Genomic DNA, 26,339 nt, shown 5'->3' on the forward strand with positions numbered 1-26,339 from the left:
TTGTAAATATTGCAAATAATCATTACCACCAGTGTACATTTGTAATGGAGCTCAGCAGCAAAAGACCTGAAAGACTGGGGTTATCTGACCTGAGGCACCTTCCTTGGTTGGTTAAACTGGGTAACTGGTTTCAGTAGGCTGTTGGGCAACAGAAAGTAACAAGTCTGCTCTACAGGGCAATTCTGGCCGTGGGCTGAAATGTTTTGAGGAGGCACATCTCACTCTTTCTCTGGTGACTACACAAAGGGCCAGAGCAGCTTTGCTCTTTAATCACTTCATGGAGAAACTGAACTTTTAAAAGCTTTTAAAAACTTTTAAACTGTTGTTTTAAAAGCAGATCAAATCAATATTCAGTCACTACTTTCTCCTTGAAAGGGATCTCTGCATTCAACAAATGTTCCTGATCCAAGCTTCTAAAGTAGTCTGGAATCAAACTGTATCTAGCTTCAATCTGTTCTCCAGAAGACTCAAACTATGAAACTAATTTACATCTGGATTCAAATGCTTGTTCAGAATGACATTCTGCATGCAGACACATCCAAGCTTATGTCTGTGTGGGCGCATGGATAAGAGTACCAGGGGTTAAAAATGGGACTAGAAGACAGGTTCAAGGCACAGCCTTCTGTTTACAGCACTGATGGCTGCACTTCTTTCACTAATTAGACCTCGATCAGATTAATCATGTATGCAGTCCTACTGAAGGCAATGGAAGTACTGCTGAGAACAAAAATAAAAGGTGAGTTTAAGTGCTGCAGGTGTTTAGATCATCAATAACTTGAACCAGAACCTTTCATATATCAGCTCAAGTAGGGAGAAGCTATCTTGTACCCAGCATTTTCATACCTAATACTTTGCCAGAACCATTAGGATTGTTACACAGTGAATATCTCTGAAACAGCAAAGTATCATTATAATGGATTTTTTTGTTAAGAGTTCATAGCATCCATAAGCCTATTCACACAGCAATGTGCAGCCATAAAGCTTTGAAGAGTAGGGTTTAGAGAGTGGAAAAGTAGCACAAAGGTAATTCAATAAGATGTTGGCCACACAAACAGAATCAAAAGACTTTTACATAGATCATGACATTTACTTTTAAAGCTAAGAAGATTTTTCTTGTTCATATTATTTTCATTAGGAAGCTACTCTTGTTATGTATTTCTTTTTCCACTCAGGCACAGATGAATGAGACAAAAGCCAGATATTTAAAACACTAATATAATGGCCTGGTACCCTGTAAATAAAGCTTTGTCGATTATCCATTTGCTTTAAGTGTCTCTTTTGTTAGGACACCATTTTTTAGGTCATCTCATCAGTTTAATCTAAAATATCTGTAACAGCTACTAGCCCTTGAACATAAGCATCACCTACGGATGTAGGAAGCAGATGGCAGGTGTGTTCATTGTAGTCTGCCATGAGGATCTTTGCACCTTTTAAAAGGGATTTGGTGCATAGGGCCTACATTGTAATTAATGTTAAAATAAATCTGCTTCGAAACATCTGAAATGTTCAGGGATATCTCACTAGAGAGGCTGCCAGTTTCCTTATGCTTTATACTGGTAATTTATATACTTGTTTAGCAATGGACACGTACAGATCAGGGGACTGGAACATCTCTCCTATGAAGAAAGGCTAAGAGAGTTGGGTTTGTTTAGCCTGGAGAAAATAAAGCTTTGGGAAGACTTTATTGTGGCCATTCAATACTTAAAAGGGGCATGTAAGAAACAAGAAAGACTTTTTACCAGGGACTGTAGTAATAAGACAAGGGGTAATGCCTCTAAACTGAAAGAAGGTAGATTTAGATTAGATATAAGGAAGAAATTCTTTGAAATAAGGGTGATGAGACATTGGAACAAAATGTCCAGAGAAGTTCTGGATGCCCCATCCCTGCCAGGGTTCAAGGCCAGGTGGATGGCCCTTTGAGAAACCTGGTCTAGTGGAAGGTGTCCGTGCCCATGATAGGGGGGTTGGAACTGGATAATCTTTAAAGGTGCCTTCCAATCCAAACTTTTCCATGGATCTATGATTTTATCATGTTACTGCCTTCTAGTCCAACAAATATTTAATTATTGCATGGATAGTGCAACAACATCAATAGGACAACTTGAAAGAATACATCTGAGAATGTGCTGGTGAATTATGACCTCTGCCAGGAGACCAGACATGTAAGTATAATTCTCAAAGCATAGAAATTTAATCTGGTTGTCTCATGTCCTTGGTGATCTACAGGACAAAAGATAAGGCATAGGCCATTGTCAATGTCTCCAATCAGTACCGTTTTCTTTTTCTTGAAAACTGGTTGGTGGATAAAAGCTACTAGTAGAAGAAGATTCAGGGTTTTAATTCTCATCTAGATCTCCTGATTTGCTGTTTTTCCTGGTAGACATGTGGCTTAATCCTCTCTTCCCACCCCCTCCCCCGACCCCCCCTCCTCACTTAGGCAATTCCCTGCTCAGCATGTTAGTTTTATGGAGGACCTATTATATATGCAAACCTTCCTACTCACTGAATAGATAACCTTCATGATGAATTTCTCTGAGACGGTGGATGCCCAAGCAATACACCCAGAAGCACAGGTACTAAACCTGTCAGAATGGGAGGCATATGTCATTCTACAGGGTCACACTTAACTGACTTCCCTGAGTCAGAGCAACATCTGAATCTCAGCATTGTGACTACTGTGCTACTATAATAACTATTATAATAACTCCTTGTACTTTGGAAACTCACTACCAACACATATAGGCTTGGTTAATAAACTACTTGGTATAACAGTGAGTTTTTTAACTAATAATGACTAGAAGAAAGTTTCTTTCAGAAATAGTACTTATGAATTATGTCTCCATTATCCCAACCACATTGGTCAGTTACAGCTATAACAGGATACACCTCATTAAGTCCATGTTGTACCTAAAGGAATAACCTAATTCACAAATAGGTAACCTATTCCAAGGCCCAAAGCATCAGGACTTTTGAAAAGAATAAATAAGATAAATTCTGATAAAATCAAGATAAATACTGAAAGTATGCAAAATTAAGATGTCTATTCTGGGCAAAAGCATTGGCAGGCTGATGTTGGGAGTGAGGGATTTAATGACAGTTTGCTCAACCTCTTCCTCTCATTTCTTAAATAATGTATGATTTGAAATGAGAGCAAGTCAACATCTCATTATCTGATGGACCCTCCTCTCACGAGTCTCATCAGCATGTGGATTCCCAAAGATGCAGCAGACTTGTCCAAGCCATTGTGACTATCAAGAAGAATTTTCTACAACATGCTTTTGGAAATAATTTCACAGACAATGTAAGTTCATCCTAAGCATATTTGGTGGCAAGAGTTTCTAACAAATTATAAAGCTAGAGAAGCCTAAGGAAACGAAGGCTTTGTAAGTCCTTTGCTGCAAGAGACTAGCATTTTCATTTCTCTAAAGTTATGACATTTTGCCTTTGGATGATTTTCTTGGCAAATACGATAGACCACTGTCAAAATGGGAGGAGAAAAAGAGAAACTGTACAATACTTTCTATTATATGCATCACATGATGTCTTTTGGTTCAGTAGACATAAACAGCTTTAAAGTTCAAGGCTAATTCAAATTGGATTTTAGAAACATGAAATCTTAAAACATTTGCACCAAACTAAGGGATTACACTCTTATCTTATCCTTAGAAAAGCTTTTGAAAAAAATACGGTAGCTCAGATTTAAAATTGGGTCCTCAAAACCCTCTTGTCTGTAGCTGTGTCATCTGCTTGGCTGCCTATTGTCAAAAGGTAAAATGCCTTATAGAGAGAGGATTTGCATAAATTGCTATCACCTGCTGGCCATCCCAGGTTAATGAAAGTGGGGGGAAAAATAAATGCACAAAGCCTTTGAGCCTAATCTTTCTTGACTGTTTCTGTGCCAAAACAGATGAGCAAAATATTACTGTGGCTGTCTTCCTAACTTGCAGATCATTTACAATCTGGGCCCACTCTTGCCCTTTGCTATCACTGAAATGTTTATCTCCACCTACTGAAATCAGTCATCAGAGGGTGGAGGAACATTTTCATAGTACAGATGCTTTTGGCCTTCTGCTCCCCACATGTACCAGAAAAGATGTAGTACAGGAAACTGGGGAAACATGCTGTATGTACTAAAAGAAAATCACCCCTTAGTGGTCTGAGCAGAACATACACAGAGATTGGATAGTCAGGTTAGAAATAACATGAACAAAAAGTGTATCAGACAGATACTGATACTTTAAGGTAATTGTACATATGGTAAAGAGGAGTTGAAAGTGCAGTCCACAGCTGTCTGCTACTTAAGGGTTAGTTACAAATGTGGCAGAGCCAAAGTCTTTGCATCAGTGTTAGATCACACACGAAGGACAATGGTCACCAGATGTGGCCTGGGAGATGAAGCTAGGCCAAAGAGGCTGTGGAATCTCTACCCTTGGTGGTTCTCAAGACTTAGGAGGACCATACCATGACTGATTGAGAGTGTCCTGGTGATAGCTGCAGTTTGAGATGGAGGTTGGCCTAGCCCTGCTTATATTCCTTTCAGTTACCATTTCTGTGATCCTATATAATGTTAAGTGTGAAAGTTAACATGGTGAGTGCAACTATTTTCACCAAAGAAAATAAAAAGTTTAGCAATTGTGAAAGCAACAATTTTGTTTAGTGGAATAAAGAATGGTTCTGACAATTTACTACAGCATAAGGTCTTTTACCAGTCATGTCAAATGAACTGTTTTTTATAGCGTCTGTTCTTTCATGTTTAGATAATTCACAGGAAACTTCCATTAATATTCATGGGGATTTTGCATTTACATCAGAGGAACAGATCACAAAATAACGGAACACAAAATAGCGCTCACCTTCAGGTAAGTCTTATTTCAAAAGGAGTCTCCACATTTTACTCTGTTGTCTAACAAAGTTTCCCAAGTATTTAGACTTTCCAAAGTTTACTCTCTTTTGCAGGAGAGGGGAATTTGGCTTATTGTTGAGAACTTTTTAACAGCTGTGAGACTGACGAAAGCATTGCCTGGAAATCTTAGAGAAAATGTCACTGCACATATGCCAGCCTGTTCTGTGCTATGTGCTATAACAAATATATTACCACACATATTAAAACACATTGAACTATGAATTATTATAATAGTGCATTCCTGGATTATGCACTGGATAATTGATCTATCAATGAAAAATGTGTTTGATGTACATCTGTGTTATTACACATGGGCAGATCAGCTATGCTGTGCTGAGGCTGCTGCTTGGTTTATCTCAAATGCACCCAGCTCACTGCACATGCAATGCAATGCATATATTTCTGTCAGGGAAATCTCTGATTGATCTGTGAGAGACTTATACCTGACTATACAAATGAGCCCAAGAAGCAGTTTTGTTATACATGCAGTGAAAGGAATGCCCACAAAAGGTTAATCATTCTCAGAAGTTGCTAAGTAACAGTACCAGAGCTCAGGATCACTAATTACTCGACAGCTCATCTCCAAAGACTTTGACTTGTGTTTTATTGGCTGAACATCACTATTTCTTGATAGTCTATTTGGGCAGTATGAGTTCAGGGGCGAAGAAAAAGCACTGAGTTGATTTAAAGCAGCAGAGATTCTGACTTGCCTCACAATTTTGAAGTTCGAGTTAACACCTCAGTAAAATCTCCCTAGTCATGAGAAAACTCATTGACTTTTGGACTGGTAGATACTAATATGCTAAAAGTTATTCCCTCCAGCTACAATACTATTTTCTCTTCAGAATGCTCAAAATTCATTAGAAGGCAGGTGAAGTAAATTTGGTTTTGCCAAGCTATCATGTGAGTGCAATATGACACAGAGACTGAAGTGCATATCCTAGGTACATCCTTTCTGTTTGCTGCAGGTTATTTTCTATCTGCCAGGGATTTCCCCCCCCCACCCATTTCATTAAAGAAATAATCAATAGAGTCCCCTCCTAGGACACAGGTAAATAAATTTTTACCAGCAATGGGATTAAGGTCAAAAACATAACCAGTGTTCTTCTGTAAATACCCAAGATTAAAATAAATGTATTTTTATTAATGCTGTTAGAAATCTCTCCAGCATTTGAATGCTGTGACATTTGAACAATAATAATCTTTCTGCCTCTCACCGAGATGTGCATTTTTGTCAGCAAATACTGTAATACATGGCTTTAAGATTCAAAATAAATTTCTAGCAAACCTTTACATAAATTAAGAACAAGACCAAAGTCAAAGGAGCTGCATTTGGTTCACAGATGCCATTTTAATATTAGGGAGTAATGACATACAAAAAAGAATACTAGCTAAAGTTTATCTGGTATAAACATAATAGCTATTTCAAAAGCATTTAAAAACAATATAAAAATACCAATTAATGTAAAACATAATGAACATACATTTTTTCTCTTGTAGAGGAAAATATATTTTACAAGAGTTTGACTGAGAGTGCATTTGTAATGGAAATAAAAATCAATGGAATTTGTTGCATAACTTAAACATAGCTTTATCCTCTTCATTTAAATTAATACATGGCTTAGCAATTTATATGCCAAGTATCAGCTGTCAGGGATTAGAAACAGCCAAGATATACTTCAACATTGAGGTTTATGATGTGAAAATGCTGACTGACTCAAATAAAATGGCACTGCTGGTACATCAGGTGGGAAAACTTGATCCAGTAACTATATTACCGGTTGGGTGTAAATGCCTGAATCCACAGCTTCAGTCTATAGGGTTCAATTTTGCCCAGGGGATGTTGCCTAGCCTCTATCTCTTCATTCATGATACTCTTTCAAAGTAATATCATACCTTAAGTGAGCTTCAAATCAGCTTCCTCTAGAAAAAGTATGCTGCAGTGGATCACCAGCACAAGGGTTGCATGACAGCTGAGCCTGCTTAACACCTTAAAGAAGGGATTAACAGATGTATTTTCTCAAGTACTGTGTGAGCCTACTTCCTTCTCCTTCATTTGTGTCTCAGCATTTGCAGTACTGTGGTCCTTTCCCTGCTCTGATACCCCTAGTGCCCAGCACACCCGGTTATGGCAGCCAGCTCTCAATTCAAACACATCCCAGTGGAAAAGGACATTCTTCATAAATATAGTTTTTTGCTGTGGCCTTTCCCCAAGGAAGAAATGCTTAGACTACGCAGACCTCAGGCTAATCCCTCTTGATGAGGGTGTTTTGGCTTTCACCCTGTAAAGCTTGTTGTCAAAGTCATTTCACAGTGCAGCATGTTGCTCTCACTGAGGAGCTCTTCTCCATGAATCCTAGCCATCCAGGGCAGTTGTAAAGGAATAAAACAGCTGCAGTTACTGCATTTGATCCCCAAAGAGATAATTACATTTTGCTGTTTCCTCAGGCCATAGCTACGTAGGGCTTGTGGTGCCTTGGGAATATAAAGATGCATTTTTCTTTCATGGCACATCTCTGCTTCTTGCAATACTACCCCAAAGTACTAAAAAGTTACAAAATAAAAACAAAAATATAAAGAAGTAGACTCCAAATGCTGTATTAAGCATGAAATTCCCCGAGGTGTGAGGTAATTACAGCACCTAGCTGTCATGGAAACAGGCACAACTGCAATTAATAAAATTTAAAGAAGTGTGTTATATGTGGAAGACATTAGGTAGAAACCTCCATGAGCCTGTTTGTTTAAAGCCACTCTTGCCTTCCCTCTTATCCTATCTGAAAACTCACCTGATGCATCTCAGCCAGGCATCAGGTTTTCTTCAGTGATTTCAAACCTTTGTTTGCACCTTTGACTAGCAAAGCCACTGCCAGCTGTTCATACACAGAATGATCCTAAATTTCTCTGCCCTAAGGAGTAATAGCAAACACTTATAATTTGGAAAAAAGAGCCTTCAGTTTTCTGTAATGTGTGCTCTTGAATACCAGGAACTAATTTAATATTGTATAAACCTCCTTTCAGCACTCAGCTTTACAGTCATTACACCAGCATGGTTCTCTAGCCAATGTCATGCTGCCCTGAAACTGAGAAAATCAATAAAGGTTAAAATCGCACACATGAAGGCATTGTGTTGATCTGTGCTGCCTTTAATTTTAACTGTTTGGGGAGGCTAAAAAGCAACCTGATTATTTCCTATTTGCATTTCTAGTGCAGGGCTAATACACAGAGCAATACCTAGTACATAAGGAAATGTAAACCTGACAGTTTACTGCTAAGTGACGCAGCGTATACAGCTGTAATTAGAAAGTTATTAAACCAGAGTCCCTTTAGCCATGGCTTCAGCTGAACAGCTCTGCTACTAATACTTTCTATTAAATTGCATCCATTTATAGCTCGAGCACTATCACTTTTTAATAGTATTACTCCTAACAATCAACCAGCATATGCTTTTTTGAGCGTTAATCCTTGCCTGTCATTGACTACTTATAAACACAATATACATTAAAAAATAGTACTATCCTTGCAGCTTGTGATTAGAAGGCACACCCTCTCTTTCAGGTGTGCAGATGTGCAGGGCCAGACCTGTTCTCTCCCAATCAGTGTGTGAGAGGCCGGAGGGACCACATAGCACAGCTGGAGGTGGTAGCTCACCTGAGGTGGAGAGCACCCTGCCAGCTTGGTGGAAACAGTAATGCCTTCCCCACATGCTTTCGCATCTCTTTTCAAGAGTCTGTGGCTGAGAGAGAGCAAAGTTTAGCAGAAATCATCCAGGTAACCCTTGCATCAAGGTGCATCTGACTTTTTTTTTCTGGGAGAAATTTTGCTCCATACACATCCTTCCTGTGAACAATCACAGGATCACAGGGAACCTGATTCAAAGTGCAAGTTAAACATAGGGGCTTGTGCCACATAACCAGATATTGAGGCTACTCTCTCTAGTCATTGAGAAAGGCTGAATCCTGTCCCCAGGAAAGATGTTTTTCTTCTCCTGACCCCTCCAGGCATTTCTGAAATTCACACATCTACACAGGTCCATGCAAAAGTTCATTAGATCCACAAAAAAAATCTTCAAAGTAGGTTCAACTCCAGTGCAAATGAAGGCCTGTGGGAAGAGTTAAAAATCCCCCATTTTTAAGTTGACCTTTTCTATTTTCATTCATACTGACTGATCTGTGTTAGCATGAGAAACGCTACAATTTTTGTTGTGGCTTTTTTAAAACTCAGGTATTTTCCTAACTCCCTTCTGTGGGAAGATACATTTACTAGAAATTAAATCTAGAAGCATCTAGGCTTCTGAGGTTGTACTGTGTGGAATAGTTTAATTAGGTAATGGTACATCAGTATTTTTAGGAGAACTTCCATTTATTACTTGGAAGAGATCATAAAAGTTGAATGAGCTCTGGAAATAACTTGTTCTCTTCGGAGACTATTCAAAACCTCATCTTTATTTTTAGATTTAAAATCTATCTTAATTTTAAACTGTATAGATACAGTGTACTTAGAACATATATAATTAGAAATGAGAAGTCTAGATTACTGTAGATCAGGATCTGTAAATTTTCCTTAAGACTGACAGTTGCTTTGAGTGTGGTTTACCATTGGAGATAAAATGTTTCCTTATAATTAAATTGCTTGCTTTTCAAATTCTTTCACGTACAATCATCTATCAACTGGGTCTGCAAGATCTAACCTCAATTCTACAGATACCAAGACAAACAGAAATGGAGGAATTCTCCTTTAATAGCTTCCTGTCCTTTCTCTCAGCCTTCCTTCCTGCATAGGGTGTGATATTAAACCCTAAGCCCACCCAGCTACTCAGGACCATACCCATAAGCCCTATGGACTGACAGTCCTGCTCTTTCCATACATCTGCAGAATTTGTTTCACTCCACTAGGTACTGTAGAAACTGTTTCTGATCATGTAACTTTCTGTACTGTTTTATCTGAAAGCATGATCATTCAGACCTAGGCAATTTTAAAATGAAAGTATTCAGTGCCTACACTAAAGTGTGAAACACAAAGGTACACAGAGAGAGTTTGTGTTTTTTAAAGTATTTCTAAGAAAAGACCACAAGTTCCAGCAGGAAAGGCTCCCTGACATTACTCAGTGCAAGATCTTAGAAGTAACAAATCAAAGAAGATAAGAAGTGCTAAAATACTAACAACTGCACCAGAACCATAGGTTTTGAAGCACTAAGAAATATATGTGCATTTCTCATCAGAAATATTTAAGTGTATATTGAAGGTACTAATGTGGCAAGTTTAGTATAAAAAAGTCCTCAGTGTATGGATGGTTTTACTGGACTAGGCTGTCTTTAATGGCAGAGAGGAGCAAACTTTAAACAGAGGCGAGCAATCTTAGTTGCCCTGACCCTTGACATAAAACTACCGCATAAACCACAATATGACATGATTTTAACTAAGCTGCACGAAATTCTTGCACTGTTTGCTCGCCATTACGTGCTCTAGATGAGTCATGTAGCAGAGAAAGAATTTTTTTTTGTAGGAGAAAAGTATATTTTTTCAATTTCTATTTGTTGAATAGTGATTGCACTAGCACTGAAGATGCTAAATGTCTTGCTGGATTAGATGTTTTATGGTTCCTCATTATAGCAGTTGACTATATATACATATATAAATGTTTTACAAGAAAAGGACGCAAAGGTTCCTATCTGAGAGAGCTCCTGAGCCTGCATATTGACCCATTATAATTCATATAACCAGATCTGACCTAGTATGGCAGCTTGCTGATATATTGCCATAACAACTACATATATACATTGTAATACAGTTCAGGCTATTACCAATAAAAGTCAGTTATGTGGCCTCTGACATTTATATAAGCTATAAATATCTAGAAATAAGAAATCTAGATCCAGCTTTCCTACTTCTTGTCTTTGTAATGATGCAAGTTTTTAAAAACTTGTTAACAACCCTGTGTCCAAGAGCTGTTCAGCTCTACGCAGTCTTTGTGCACATTTCCATTTGCTTAAAATAAATGCAAAACTTTCACTGAAGCTCTTTAACAACAATTTTTCCCTTTACGAATTTGACACCTCAGTTATGTTCTCTCTATGTTGTAAAATGAAAATTCTTAGATGACCTGACATAAAATAGCCCAGTTTTGATGTTTGTACTGGGACCTGCCTCCCTCCCAGGAATCATGTACAGTATAAAGCCAAAGTTGGTGCAGCAGACCAAAATTCTTTTGTACTTTTTTTTTCATACTGCAGCTAAAGCATTGCAAAATAAGAAAAATAAATGTACAAGAAGAATACCTTTTCTTAAATTTTAAAAAGTAGAAATGTAAGTTGGGTTTTTTGTTGTTTTTTTGGGTTATTTTGTTTTTTCTTTAAACCCCATATAGTCTCTCTACTGGGCATACTTAGACATATTCTGTTTTACATCAACTTCAGCCCCTGCTACTGTCTTCCAAAGTCTGCACAGGCATCCACGAAAATTTTAAATACTTCAGCCTTGGCACAGAAGCTCCTAATAGATGCACTTGGATGGCTTAATATATTTACTAAAACATTTTAAGTCGTTGGTTCAGATAAAATCTCTGTAAACAGAGACAAGCCTCATGTGCCATGCTTAAAGTGTTCAACCTCAGCAGACGGATCTCAGCACCAAAACTCACACAAACGTGGCCGACTATCCTGATTTCAAGAGCTGGTGGGCACAGGCAGCTCATCCTAACTTGAGGCAATAAGCATTTGTAGAATTATGCCTATTTTAACACTTAAATAAAAGCCTTGCTACCTAACTGGATTGCAATAGTTACAGATGTGGACTTGTAGCTGTGAATCCCATTGACCAGGCCTGGTAAAGCCACAGCTCTAAAGACAAAACTGTACAAAACTGTACAAAAACTGTACAAAAACTGTACAAAAACTGTACTAAAGACAAAACTGTACAAAACTGATCAATAGGAATTTACGTAAGCACAAAGGATGTGTGTAAGGATAGTAAGCAAAAACCTATTGCTCAGCTGCAGCTGACAAATCTGTCCAGGTTACCAGTCACTCTCTACCAAGTCAGGTAGAGTGGATGTCACTCAAATACAATTTTAAGCTAGCAGACAAACACAAAACAAGTATTTGTGTGAAGGTCACACAATTTTTATCCTGCTTTCAAACCTGATGAGGTCTCTACTGCTAGCTCAGACTCATTGCAGGTTACCTTGTTCATGTGTACTTCACTTTTACATCTGGTCCTGTCTTCCGTGCCATCATCCTCATGTATGTTCCTGCACTGCCTGGATTTGTTTGCAGGCCTCATACTATCCTGCTGGTATCTGAAATCCTAGCCTCATACCAAGCACCTGCCATGCCCCTTGTCATGAGACTTCTCCAGTTCTTGGCTTTTGTTGTCAAGATTTGTCTTGACTTCCTTCACTCTGATTCAACTGAGCTTAAGCAATAGGCAGGACCACTCATGTCCTAGTCATGACAAACTAAATAAGACTATGGCTTGCTCTATCTGCTTCCACCAAGTTTGAGAGCTCTGACCACTGTAAATGTGTAATAAAGAAACTTGTCAAGTCTGGGAGGCTCTACACTCTGCTTGGTGTCATTTTTTTTTATTGAATGTAACATGATGAATTTTGGGAATGGTGTATCTGGTCTCCACAATTTCAAGGGGAATGTTGGAGGCAAGTTGAAAGGAGAAAATGTATCAAAGACTATTAAACACTAAGATACCATTTGTGGTTGAGGAAGTCTCTGGACTGCAAATCACTGAAAGCCTGGAAAATACATCAGCTACGCACTAGCCCTACTCCATTCTGCTGTTGCTTGCAGTTGGACTCAGACTTACACAGCCCAAGAAAGTCGGTTTTATGCTCTCAGGCAGCCAGAGGAAAATCCACATCAACATTTATAATCAACTGCATATATTGGGGGAGAAATCTGTAAAACTGAAAGTGGGACTCCTATCATTTGCTTAGTAGAGCCACTGCTTCAATTACATCTGCAAATGCCTGAATGCCAAATGATGACTGATGACATCAAAGGACATCTTCCAGAACAGAAATATCCCCGTATGAGTGTCTCCCCATAAGGTTTAAAGTAGTGCCTTTCCAAATGACCTGCCTCCTAGTCAGACAGAAGATGATGGCAATCTTCTTCATGGCAAAGGGAGGAAGCCCAAGTATCCTGTGAGAGGGAGAGACAACAGGGGACCTGCAGAGACACTGGAGTTAATGAAGAGGGGAGAAAAGGGGACACGCAGAGTGAAATACCATCACCCAACACTCTCCCCCCACACCCCCGCCCCCCCCCAGACAACAGCATACATGTCTTTTGTGGGGGTTAGAGACAACACAGAGCAAGCAAAGCCCCAGACATGGAGGGAAAGCTGAAAGTTTTAAGGCCTCCATAAGCAGAGGAAGCCTGAAAGAACAGTCCCTGAGCTTGGCCATGAGCTTGGATGACAGATGCCCCAACAGAGATGAGCTTCCTTATAGATGGCATATCTCTGCAGTGTCAGGAGATGTCACTTCTTGAAGCCCCTTTAGTGGGGGATGCATGCAGAATTAATTAACGTTGTGGAGACTTCCTAAAAGGCTAAAGAAGGTCACCCTGTTTCTGAACAGCCTATGAACTGTGCACTGACAGAGTGCTGCATCCTATTCTAGCTTGTAGCAAAGAACAAGACTGGACAGGATGCAAGCTAGGGTAGCACAAACCCTGAGCCCTAATCCTGTTGTTCTGAAAGCAGATGTGCTTTTTTTATGCCCTGAATGTGCTCACTTCTCAATTCAGGCCCCAAAAACTGCGCAAGGGAGCATACAAAGGCACCCAGACACATGGGCAGAAGGTGCTGGCTGCAGGTGGGGAGGCACCATGGCATGGGCGACTGACATGCACTCCAGCCTGGGGCTGCATGGGGATAACCTGAGCATCTGGCAAGTCTATCTGCAGCAATGTTCTACACCATTTGTCCAAGATATTATCTTTTCCCCTCTACATGACTCCGTGCAGTGACCTAGTGGACCCCAAGGAAGGAGTCCAGCTCCAATGCAATTAGCGTGAACATTAGAAAATGTCTCCCTGTCACACAACTCCATATAGCTAGGGCACAGCTTGAACATGTTTATTCTGTGAAAAGCTTATGAAGAATTTGCATTAGAAAACAGAGACAAATGGAAATTTTGGCTTTCGCTGCTGTTTTTAAAGCAAATGTCACCCAAAGAGCTATTTACCTATTATCTAGATTCTGTTGTTGATAATGCTAGCTTTGCAATATGAATTTTAAAAATTTATTTTAAAGCAATATTAGGAAATGCATTTTACACCATGTAATTATATTAATAAAGAAATTTGTTTGATGTTAAATATTTATTCCTCTCTCACTGTAATCATACTTTTGATGCTGCATACATTTACAATGAAAAATGCATTTTCAAATCTCTTCAGACTGGTTTTATGATTATTTGTTAATCACAATCCATTAATACCTTAAGGTTTTCAGGTATGGTCATTTTGTTTTTCCTTAGAGTTTTTTGTTTGTTTGTTTGTTTAGTTTTGGTTTTTTTTTTTTTTGAATGATCTGTTTTGCTTTGGTTGGCACAGTGAAAAGAAAAAAGTAATTTGGGTTTAGCATGTAGAATTTAACTAAGCTTTATTTATTTTATTGTCAGAAGTAATAATAGGGAGTAATTTAAGTACTTTGAAGATGTGCATTTAGTGGTCTTTGAAGCATAATCCCATTAAGATTAATAATGAATTACATCTGAGAAAGACTATGTCCCTTAATGCTAATGTCTTTTGGAAGGTGGATAAATCGCTCAATTTAACAGCAAAGAATGTGCAGAGGAGCTGTAGTTGCAGTGGTTTATTTGATGGTGCGAGGTTCTAATTTTGATGGGGTTTTTTTTTGCTTTGTTTCTATCTAGAAGACTCAGAGACTCATGGTCAATGAAAATGTTTGAGCGGTGCCATACATAGGGATGACCAACTCCCTCAAATAATCACCATCCACTTCCCATGACTGCAAACCTCGCTGGTTAATAGTTCCAGCATTGCCAAAAACTTCAGTTTTCCCATCAGGTTGTACTCACGGTGTGCATGGAAAGCCGGGAACAACCAAGATGGGCATAAGGGCTAAACAATGAAGAAAATGTAGATGGCCTAGCTCTAATTTGGCTCAATAAACTGTCCTCCTAAGTGTTCCATGTGGTCTTTTACAGACCAGCATTCAGGATACCAACTTCAAACTTCACTCAGCAGTGCTGCAGTGCTCTGGAAGGGAGAAATTCTGCTTCATTGCCTGGAACGGCAACATTTCTCAGTGGAGTGCGTAGCTATGAAGTAAAAGGTAGACAGATGTAAAGTGTGACTTGGCTCTTTTAAGAGTAAGAGGGACTGAATAAGAGCCTGCAACGTAAAGCACTAAGTTACGCCCACAGTAGCTAGACCATACCGAGGAAGAAGCAGTCATCTCCCTTCAGCCTCCTCAGGACCAGACTTATAGCAGAGACCCCATGGGACAGATCTCTGCTCCTGCTCCTGCTCAGCTAGGATAAACATCACTGGCAGGACACCAGGCAGAACCTCCTCCTGTACTCTGCTTTAGCATGTGTGCCAGTTAGCTAAGTCTTCATCCTGCTTAATTTATAAGAGCTAAAGAGATCACATTACGCACTGGTACAACTGCAAAATCAGTGCTGCTTTGCCCAACAAAGAAATGGTATATCTTGCTTCTTATTAAAACTGGTTCAAGGGGCAACAAACCTCACAGTACATGCAACCTTCAAAACACCTATTAAAAATACATTTTTATGTTGTAATTGCTTACTAAGATAGATGCATTGATTTCTTTCCCTCATATCTAAGAAGCAATTGCACAGATATATTCAGAATAATGCACATAATATACTTGAAAAACTAAGCATGAAGAATCAGTTTAGATTTCACTGAGTATGAATCTGGAGAGAAAAATTATCCCTCCACCTCCTCACTACTAATGCATTAGGGTTTATTTTTGAATGAAGGCAATATGAGCTTAAATTAAATGTCAAATATAATTTAACATTAAAGCATGAAGTGGCTGAGTGTGTGCATGTCAAAACTAGCAGCTCTTCTGAGTGGTTAATTGCTATCCACAAAATAATAACCTATAAAAAGATTTCTCATTTTCAGTACTGAGGCTTAAATTTACTGTAGTGGAATAATTCTAACAAAATAGAGCTTAGAATCCTTTTTAGTCATCCATGCCACACGAAGACACACAATGCCAAATAAAAACATCTGCAATCTGGCTGCCTACTTCTCTGTGAGATGTCTAGACTCCTTTTAAAACCAGCAATGAGGAATGGACATTTATAGGCTGCAGTTCATCTTGTCCTAAACTAGATATCTAAAATAGGCCAGAAGAATCACATCTGCAAAATGCCTATTTCTCTCAACTGACCGTAAAGGAAACCAGGAGTGATTAGTTCAGAAGAAGAAAGGTACACGACAATGTTTAGTTTTGATAATTTTCTGCCAACAAGATCAATGGACCAATACTGCAATTATATATTTTTTTTTCACTGACACTTGATAGATAACTACTATTAATGTTAGAAAGAGGCTACTTCATACAACATACTGCCCGCTTTAGGAAGTGGTGAAATCCTTGCCAAAAGAAACTCCAAGTCTGAAAGTTTAGCTCTTGGACTGAACTCTGGGAAGATAGTACAATCGAAATAGCTAAACTAAGCTAAACTGTACCAATAGACCTCATCTATGATGCATTTTTACACCTGCTTAATTCTAGTACTACAAATAATCACACAGAGCAGATCTAGATGACTTTTTAAATGAGTCGTTGGCTACCAGTAGGCAAAGGTCTATATGCTGTAGTACAATGGACTGGCTGGAAACATCCACTGGAACAGCTGAGTTCTACTTGAAGAAAGGGGCAGTTTCAGTAGGAGAAAACAAAAGAGAGAGGACAATACATGCTTTTTATATTGGTATACTTCCTTCTCTAGGTTAAGTTATGACTTAATTTTCCTTTTTCTTTTCTTTTTTCCTTTTTTTTTTGGTGGTATTCCTAAAGATGCAACATCATAAATAACACAGAACACCTAACTCAAATGCCTTAGGCACAGCTAGACAAAATCCTGATACGTGTGATGTTAACAGCAAAGCTATCACTGGCTTAAACTGATTCACAGCTTCAATACAACAACTAAAAATCTGAGGTGGTTTCCAGAATATGAAATAACAATATATGATTCTAATACCTCTATACAACTATTTCTGCCAGAAGAAGGAGGAAGAGATTTGAGACACTGGAAAAGAAGAAATCAGTTTTGTAATTAATATAAAAACAATAAACTATAATTTTAATAATATTTCTCGTTTGCCTTCCAAGTTACATTTCAGAAGTATTCGATTTCTGTGAGGTGACCAGAACTTGCCATGTTCTTTGGGGAATATCCACTGATAAAGAAGTTTTGATATAAAAGTTCACAGGAGTAATGTAAAATCACATGATAGAAAGTTTAAAGTTAAATTAAAAATTTGCACATTAAATATACCTTAAGTAAGAATTACATGGTAAAAATTACTATATAATTAGAAAAGCATTGAGTTAGATTTCTAAATGCTAGGTATATTATGGGGTGGTGTGGATGAAAGAAACAGAGGGTAAGCAGCCTGGAATCACAAAAGTAAGCAATTCCTGCCCAAACCTTTCTACCAAAACAGATGCCTCTAAGCCCTACAGAGCTGCTGTGTTACTTTACAATGAAAAACTCTGAAACGTAAGCAAGGTTTAAGTATCACTGAAAATTACTCTTTTGTTTGCTCTCCTATGTTCAATGTCAGCACTGACAGTGGGCAAGGACCCTGATAAAGGATGGGGCCAGAGGTAGCCTGGGGCTCTTATAACACTCTGCATGGCCATTGCCAAATGTGCAAATCTGCAGGAGACTTTTGCACAGTGGCATGAACCTCAGGCATTGTGCTCACATCCTACACTGCCTTCCAGCTTGGTCACCACTTGCCCTCCCTGCAGATTGCTGGGTGTCAGCCCTGAGCTGTTTTGCATGGCTCCCAGCTCCTCTTGCCTGCCACATCTGAGATGACGTGCTGCCATGCTGGCAGCAGCATCTCGGCACCATCAGAGTAGTCCTGAACTACCTCATTTGCAGCAGTGGGAGGACAGGTCTTTATTTGCCAAAGCAACAATCACTCTTTGTCACTGGAAAGGTTACAGGGACCACAGAGAAGGTTTCTCACCCCTGTGAACTCTGATGGTCACCTAACACAGTGTGCATTGGACACGTTTCCTCTGCTGCCATCCCTCCCCTCAACATACCATGGACAAGCACAGAGGGGCTTCAGATTATTTCATACTCTCAACTGAGGCAGAAGGTACAAGATGTTGGTGTATTCCTGATTTCCAGTTTGTATACTGGTAGAAGCTTGCTGATGTGGCTCTTCCTCCACATATAGCTGTGTGAAGCTTTTTACAACCTCAGTGTCTTGCGTTCACTCTGACTTCTGCCTACTCTCTGGCTCACAAAGGGATGTAAGGACTTAAGATGATCTTAAGGTCCTTTCCAACCCTAACTATTCTATGATTCTATGACTATCTGCTCTGATAACAGGCAAGGATCCACACCACAGAAAGTAGAAGGAGAACCAGAAGGCCATGATAATCATATCTTCCCCATTTCACAGGTATCCCACATGTTCTCTTGCCAGTCCAAGACAGAAAAAGCCAAAGAATGACTGGTGCTTTGCTGCACTGGGTAGAAGAAACACCCATTCAGACTACTGAAAAAGATAGTGTAACATCCAGAAGATAATGTAGAATGATGTGGAGTGATTTGCATTGAACTTGCATTGAAAGAGGGGAAGAATATCCTTGTGCAGTGACTCAAGGGATTACAGTGTGAGAACACAAAATGGTTCAGAAGAAAAGGCCTGTGTGAAAACAGTGGCACATACAGTGAAACTCTGGCATGAGCTGATGTAACTTATCTGGCATAAGGTCTGCTGACATCAGTTCAGCCAGGAATATTACGTATTGCTAGAAATTCTGAACTGGTGCAGTGTGGTGTAGAGCAATCACTGATTTGTATCACCTGGCTGCTCTTTTTTCAGCAAAGCACCAAGAGCCCTCTTGCTACTGTCCAGCTAAAGCCTTTGGTTCTTAGGCTACTCTAAGACCTAGAGGTCCCAACACTTGCTACCTTAAGTCTGGTACCCTGCTCCCATCAGTATCATGATACTTCGTTAACATGATCCATTCACCAGCAATTCTGCCTTCCAAATATTTAATGTTATAAGGAATGTTTTAAAATAAGAAGTAAACACTCCATCCACCAAGAGATGATGAGAGAGGATGATTACAAGAGACCTTATAATAATGGTCATCACATTAAAAAATTAACCTGCAATACTTGTGGTATAGTCCCCCTCCTGTTCTTCTGCAAGTTAAAGTCCATCACAAATATTTAGGAACTTCTGAAACCTCACGATTTGCTGATTTAACAGAAAAGATGAGTTGTAACAGATGAACGTTAGCAAATTTTGCTGAGGTGGTTTAGATGTTACTGCTTTCAGTTATTTTTTTCCCATCCTTCTGCCAAAGTTTCTGCCCCTGGACAGAAGGGCAAATTAAAATGTGGGCCCATATCTCACACAGCCCCTTCAAACTGCTGAGATATCAGTCTGCAAAGTGACACCCTTGAAGTACAGATGTCCAGTCTTTTTTTGTTGACTCTGATACAAGGTAGAGTTGAAAGAAGTATCCCCATCAAAAGCCTTAAAAACAAAAGATGAGAAAACAAAAATGCATCAAAACTATCTCAGTTTTCTCTCCTACTTGTTCTCTCAATGAATTCAAGTCACAGCCTTGTTTCTCTACAACTGTCCTCTCTGTTAGCTGCTAATTTTAGCTGGAGTTTTCCATTACAGGGCAAGATGAAAAGGAAGTTATGAAAGGATGTGAACCATAGCTTTCCTAAACCTTTCATATGTTTTAAGTTTCTCAGTCAGCTCCCAGATACCTTTTCTGGTTCTATCACAAATCTAGCACACAGAATGGAAATACAAAGCACCAAACAGATGCAGTTGTTTGTAAGAAAAAGCCAAAACCTTCTATCCTCCCTCAATGATCTCTGACTTTCAGAATCTTGCCTGAACATTTATCAAATATTCCCTTTGTCTGTTGTCATCCCTCTTAAATACATAAAGAACTCATTCATGAATGTATAAACTTTTGTCTGTCTGTAAAGTAAACGGAGTTTTCTTTTAAAATGCTTTAAATCAAAATCGCTCAGTTCACAGTGCTTTGTGCTGTTATCCTCCTTTCTTCAGAGAGTGTGTCTGCTTTTGATCCTTTATTCCAGACTTCTCCCCAGCACTGATTTCTCTGTCAGTCTGGGAGCTGTGGCCTATGTTAATGTTTAGATGGTGTATTTTGATGTTTTTTCCTGTCTTGCTTTTTAAAAATCTCTTTAAAATTTGTGCTGGTAAAGGTTAAAGACACCGAAAGATGAAGTAATTGAGGCTTTTGTTCTTCTTCTCCACCTCCCCCACTACCATGTGAAGAAATAGTCAAGTAACCGTTGGGCCAGAAATTCCATAAGAGTTACATCAAGCTCATACCTGCACACATACAAACTTCCATTCATCCTACTACACAATTAGGGCCCAAACTCACCAAGGACTAAAGACTATAGTCCAGGAAAAGTTTTGTCTTCGGGAAGCAGAAATCAATCTCTCAATCTCCTACTTGGACCCTACCATCCCATCCCTCATATTGCATGCTGAGGGAATGATCTGGCTTTGATAAGCCATTTCTGTCATGCTGTGCAAGGAGACCACTGCCTTGGATTCAGGAGTAGTGTCATCTCTTCCCAAACAGTATTCAGTACACTTTGGACACTGCTTCATGTAATACCTTTCTCTAATAGTTAAATTGTCCTTATGTATCTAGTGAGAAGAATAGCAACAAGAGGGCAGAGACTGAATCAACTTTAAGACAGAAAGCTGAAACAGCAAAGAAATTGTTCTCTGATGTACTTATGTATGTATGTTGTTTTGGTTTTTTTTAACAAACTTTTGCATCACACATCATTTTCAGAGACAGAGAAGTCTCTGTTAAAAAGCAATGGAGAACTCTGAGATAGAGTAATTGGAAATGTGTCCTTCTGCACTTCTATTCACTGCTGGTGTTCAGCAATAAAAAGAGAATTGCAACCATGAATCACAAACACTACCATGCTGTCTTAATTCTGCCTTTCAAGAACTGAAGAGACAAATACCACTTAGTCAAGGAGAAACCCTCATATATATCTGATACACCTCCAAATGCTCTGTGATTGATCTTTTTTCTTAAAAAACAAACAAACCAAAACAAACACTGGTTGAACAAAAAAATCCCACATTGAACAATCTAGATTTCTAAAGCTCTGATGGAATGAGGCCATTGGTGAGTAACAGAAGAATTTTACATAGAAGAAACCCCCAAACACTTCACTGAAGCTATCAAAAGAGCTATTCTTTTAGGTAGTTTTGGAGTAAATAAAACAACACTTACTCCTTTAAGTGATTTGTTTGCATTAAATGATTCATTTGCATTTATTTGTCTGATCCCAGAGAGGTTATTGTGCTGCAGCATACTCACACATTCAATCGGGCTATTCTTTAAAGCCAAGTGCTGTAGCTTCTAAAGTGGGAGCGTGGATACAGGATTTCAGCAGAGTTGGAAGCCACTACATAAGTTGAAAGAGTTTGCTATTCTTTATTGTATCACTCTTGCTTGTTGAAACAACATCAACCTTTCAGCAGTGGGAAGCAGGCGGCCTGGGGAAGTAGGAGGAATTCCTGACATGCCGCGTGGCCCTTTGGGAATTACAGTGAGATGTGTTTGCAAAAGCCCTGGTGACTGCCACTGCTCTAGCCCTGAGCACTTTTTGAACAGCTTCCATAAGCCTCTTCAGGATTATGGTCCCAGAGTGCTTAACTGGAAGGCAGCAAGTGGTTCAAGTGCAGATCTCTCCCCAGAGTCACTCATGCCCTTCATGCTTCAAGGTGGGACTTGAGTTTTTGCTTAGACTGGATTTCACTGTCATTTCTGCCCACATGCTCCTGCTACTTCTCTTGCCCCAGCACTGGCCCTCATCTGGATCAGGTCACTGAGGTGGTAAAAGACTATAAAAAATATGAAGTGAACAAATTTTTACTCGTTTAGCACCTTGAACTAGTTCACTATGATTGATCAGAGGCTTAATACAAGAAAGAAAATGGAAGCAGATGGCTGGGGTAGGACAGGAGAAAGTCTTTAACTTTATATTGTTAAACCACACCTTCAGTTTGTTTATATATCGATGTATCTGTAAATCCTTCCCTATGTGCAATGCTTTACAAGCCCTGGTTGAAAGAGACACTTACGTAAGTGCTAATGCAATCTGAATAAATAGTGGCATTTAGGCAGGGGTGGGAAGGGGGGGCTGTGCGAGACAGCCATTGCATAATGTAGTGGGAGATTTATCCACCAAAGCTTTACATTTTGACTGGGACAAACTGGATGTCCAAGAAACCAGCAGTTAAACAAACACTGAATTTGTAAACCCATTCAGAACTTGTAAAATGTATTGTTTTATTACAGTTATTTATCTTGATCGCGTTTGTTCTGCTCAGAAGAAATAAAACAGAGGCGCTCTTTGCTTTAATTGCAGGGCCTATTCTTTAGCAAACAATAAAAAGTGATTAGAGATGTTTTTTGGCATGCACAGTCCAAAACCACCTAGTGAGAGTTCAAAGAACAAAGCAAATGCTTATTGGAAGAAATTACTCAGCTAACTAAACTTGTGTATCTTTGAGTCAGACATTTTTTCAGCATCTTTACCCCATTTATCAATGCACAATTACTGTCACTATTGTGTTGTGTCATTAGGCGTAAGGTTACAAGTGCCAGTCAGAATAAAAAAATTGCAGTAATGTTGGCATAATTTTTCATTATCATCTTCATTAACCACAGCTAGTGGGAGTAAGAGTTTATCCTTGCTGTTGTCATTGTCATGACAACGCTTCCAAAGCTTGTCTGCCTAGAGTTCACCAGATACAAAAAACTGAATGTCCTCATTATTCCGCTTCTCACACTCTCACCCATGCCAAGGGTGATCCGAGATGCACAGGGCCCTTGATTTATCCCCTGTGATTTCTCTTGACAGCCTGGTATGGTGTCTCAGCTTAAGGCAATCGGTCTGATTTCACAGTTTAATTACTGCTAATCTGAAGGAGCGTGGCCAATGCTAATGAGCCAGCAGCAATCAAAGCAATAATGGCTAAACTCGCCCTGTTTCATTCTTCTCTTTTTATTAAAACACCCCTGCCCTGAAATAAGCAAGTAATTTCTCTTTCCCTGCACAACTACATTGAGAGAACAGATGAGCCTCATGTACAATTTGGTGTTATTTCACAAGCAGACCGTAAGATTCCTTTATGTTTTGTACTTAAATCCATTTAATGCTAGTTTCCAAACAGCTCTGATTCAAGAAAAGAATCAATAATTGGAAAAGACTCATTAGCAGATCACTGGCTCAACTGCAGAACATCCATGGTGGCATATCCAGGCCAAATTTTGGATGGAGGCCTCCTTGTTTTCTGCCACTGAGCATCACCAAACTACTCAGCAAATGAAAATATCTGTGATGGCATTGTGAAAGAGAACCTAGAACATTCAGGAATAGCTTTATTCTAAAAAGACATTAATTATAAAACTGGAACAATCTACGCTGCAAAGTTACCAGTGCCATCAGTTAACACCACGCAACAGCAGTGACTTGCACATACTCCCTTTTTCATGAGCTTCCTTCCTACTGTCAAAATAGATGAAGAAAAGCATAGAAAATATCTGTGATTTCTTGCAATCACACCAGCCCAAACACCAGGAGTAACTCCAGGAAATAAAAATAATTGTGCCCTGTATGTGCCTTTCCATGTATCCACCAGCTGCATTACAAGTTCCTTCAGACAAATTTTCATTGGCTTTATATTTCCTCAGAGCACAACCTTTACTTAAAATATTTACCAAACTTTACTGTGATGACTTGGTTAACATACAAAACCTTTCACACTTTAATGATTCTCCAAACAGTAATTAGAGTCCTGATATCACGGTAAAACCTAGACATTTCAGCAATCTTCATGACTGCTATTTCATGTTTACTCTGGTGAGCCATAAGCAGACACTGACCTGTTTTAAATTAAGCAGAAAAACTGTGTTTCAGTACTACTGTGTGAGATTTATGATATATAAATAGAAGGTTAGGCAATATTTTGCTTGTTAAATGACAACGGAGGAAGAATGATAGAGAAATCAGCCATAAATAAGAGGTTTTAGAGCAAAATTTGAAGAATGTGGACTGCTTGTCTTGTGCTTGTCTCAAGTTTATCTGTCATTACTTTGAATTTGGGGTTGCTCAGTTAACCAGAAGGAAAATAGCTTAAGAATTTTGTGGGCACCTAGGAATACCTGACCAGTGTGGAAAATCATGTCATCTTTGCAGATAAAGATGCTTAATGAAACAGTAAATATTAGAATGTACCACTTGCTTTTTACAGCAGTGTCACTTAAATGTTTAATATAGCAAGACAGTGACACTTTATAGGATTAAGACTATTAAAATCATTTTATCTCATCCATTCATTAAAAAGCTGTTCTATCAATGATTGTTTCACATTTACAGTATCATATTTAAAATTAGAAAAGTCCAGACTGCAGTTCTAGAGATCAGTTATTTTGTAGTGGTTTTAAACCTATTTTACCTTTTTGGTTTTTAACTCTGTGTCAGTACAAGAAAAATAATGCTATGGGTACTCACAAAATATTGCTATTTCCATAAGATATAGGAGAGAAAGAGAGAATCACAAGAGGGGAACATAATTCTAATAATACTTTGTACTTCATGATAACACTGTCAGAAGATGTCAGTGGAGACTCCAAGTCATTTTAAAGAACCACTTAATTTACAGGGAAGGAGTTCACTCCTAATTAAGTTGGAAAGCCTCTGGGGCTTTCTCCAGCCTTTGCAATTCTGATTTCCTGGGAGAACTCCTAGTAAATCTAAGAGATCCAGAGATTTCAGTGCGATTAAGACCCTATTGACACAGACATTAAAACAGTGCTAGTCAAACTATGCCATAAACATTACACAAAAAAAGAAATGTATCTGCAACAGCTCAGGTAAACTGAATTAGAAGTCTGCCGATAATGACAGTAATATGATACAACTATGAGGTACCAGTGATTGCAAGGAAAAGAACGATAAAAACTTAGGTGTAAAATCTTGTGTGTCTCCATTGGTACATCTTATATTCATCTGCCTTAGACGGCTGAGGAATTGGGAAATCTGTGTGTAAAGTGAAAAAAAAATACGTAGAGTAGGGAACAGCAAAATTCAAACTGTGTATGAAAGAGTTAAAATCCCCTCATTTTCTAACTTAGAATGTACACATATGGCAAGAATGGACTCTGGTGCCACCAAACTGATGTGCTATAGCTACCTGGAAGATCTGAAGCCCTATAAATAAATTCTAGGACTTGGTTCAGTGGAAAACTCCACAGACTCTAGCAGTACAGCAGGTGGGAGACAAGGAAGGAAGGTGGCATAGTACTTATTTATATAATAATAGTTTATACAACTATGAGAATTAAATGACCTGAATTCCACTTAAGCCCTGTATTATCTCATTCTGACCTAAACTGATCATTTCTAACATAGCAGTGGGTTGTCCATATAGATGCATCCCAACATAGAAGGCAAAAAATATCCACTCTCAACAGTTGTTTAGACTTGGCTCTCCCCTTTTATTGAATATCCACCAGAAGGTCTACATTGATAAGAAGTTGTCAGTCAAGAGTAAATAGCAAACACAGGGACTGGCAAAACTGAGGTCTTGTAAATTTGGGTCAAAGAGAGCAAGTTGCACTGAAAAGCTGCAATAGAGCAGGGAACTAATTTTATGTCATTCTGAATAATGGAACGTATCACAGCCATTGAATTATCCTTCTCTTCCTATAAATGAGAATTGCTAGCACAAGTGTAAAGCCTTTTTGTCACTAAAGCAATACAGGCATCAAGGAAGAGATGTCATGAACAAATATAAGGTATTTTAGTGAAGTGTGGTGTGATGGACCCTGTGACAGAAGCAGCAAAATGATGAACAAAGAAAGTATAATGCATGGACACAAGTCACATGGAGGCAATGTAAATCAGAGAACTGACTGTCAAGAAATCCAAATTTATTTCCTTCAGAATGTAATGCTGTGAATTTGGAGGTCATCAGTTTTGGTTAGCTGTGGATTTGGCATCATGGTATTCCCCCTCAGAAAAGGGATTTCCTAGATAATAATCTACCATGTGGCCAGACCCAGTGCTGCTGAGACTGTACTACTTACACAGTTTGAACAGCCTCGATTTTTA

At 38.9% G+C, this 26,339-nt stretch overlaps 1 protein-coding gene across 1 annotated transcript in view; it reads right to left on the minus strand.

Moving 5' to 3' along the window:
* Positions 1-26,339, minus strand: part of PTPRN2 (protein tyrosine phosphatase receptor type N2) — a 659,546-nt gene that overhangs the window by 128,386 nt on the left and 504,821 nt on the right. The gene's annotated exons all lie outside the window — the stretch shown is intronic.

This window comes from Melopsittacus undulatus, chromosome 1, assembly GCF_012275295.1.
Source record: "Melopsittacus undulatus isolate bMelUnd1 chromosome 1, bMelUnd1.mat.Z, whole genome shotgun sequence".
In the NCBI taxonomy this organism is placed as follows: Eukaryota; Metazoa; Chordata; class Aves; order Psittaciformes; family Psittaculidae; genus Melopsittacus; species Melopsittacus undulatus.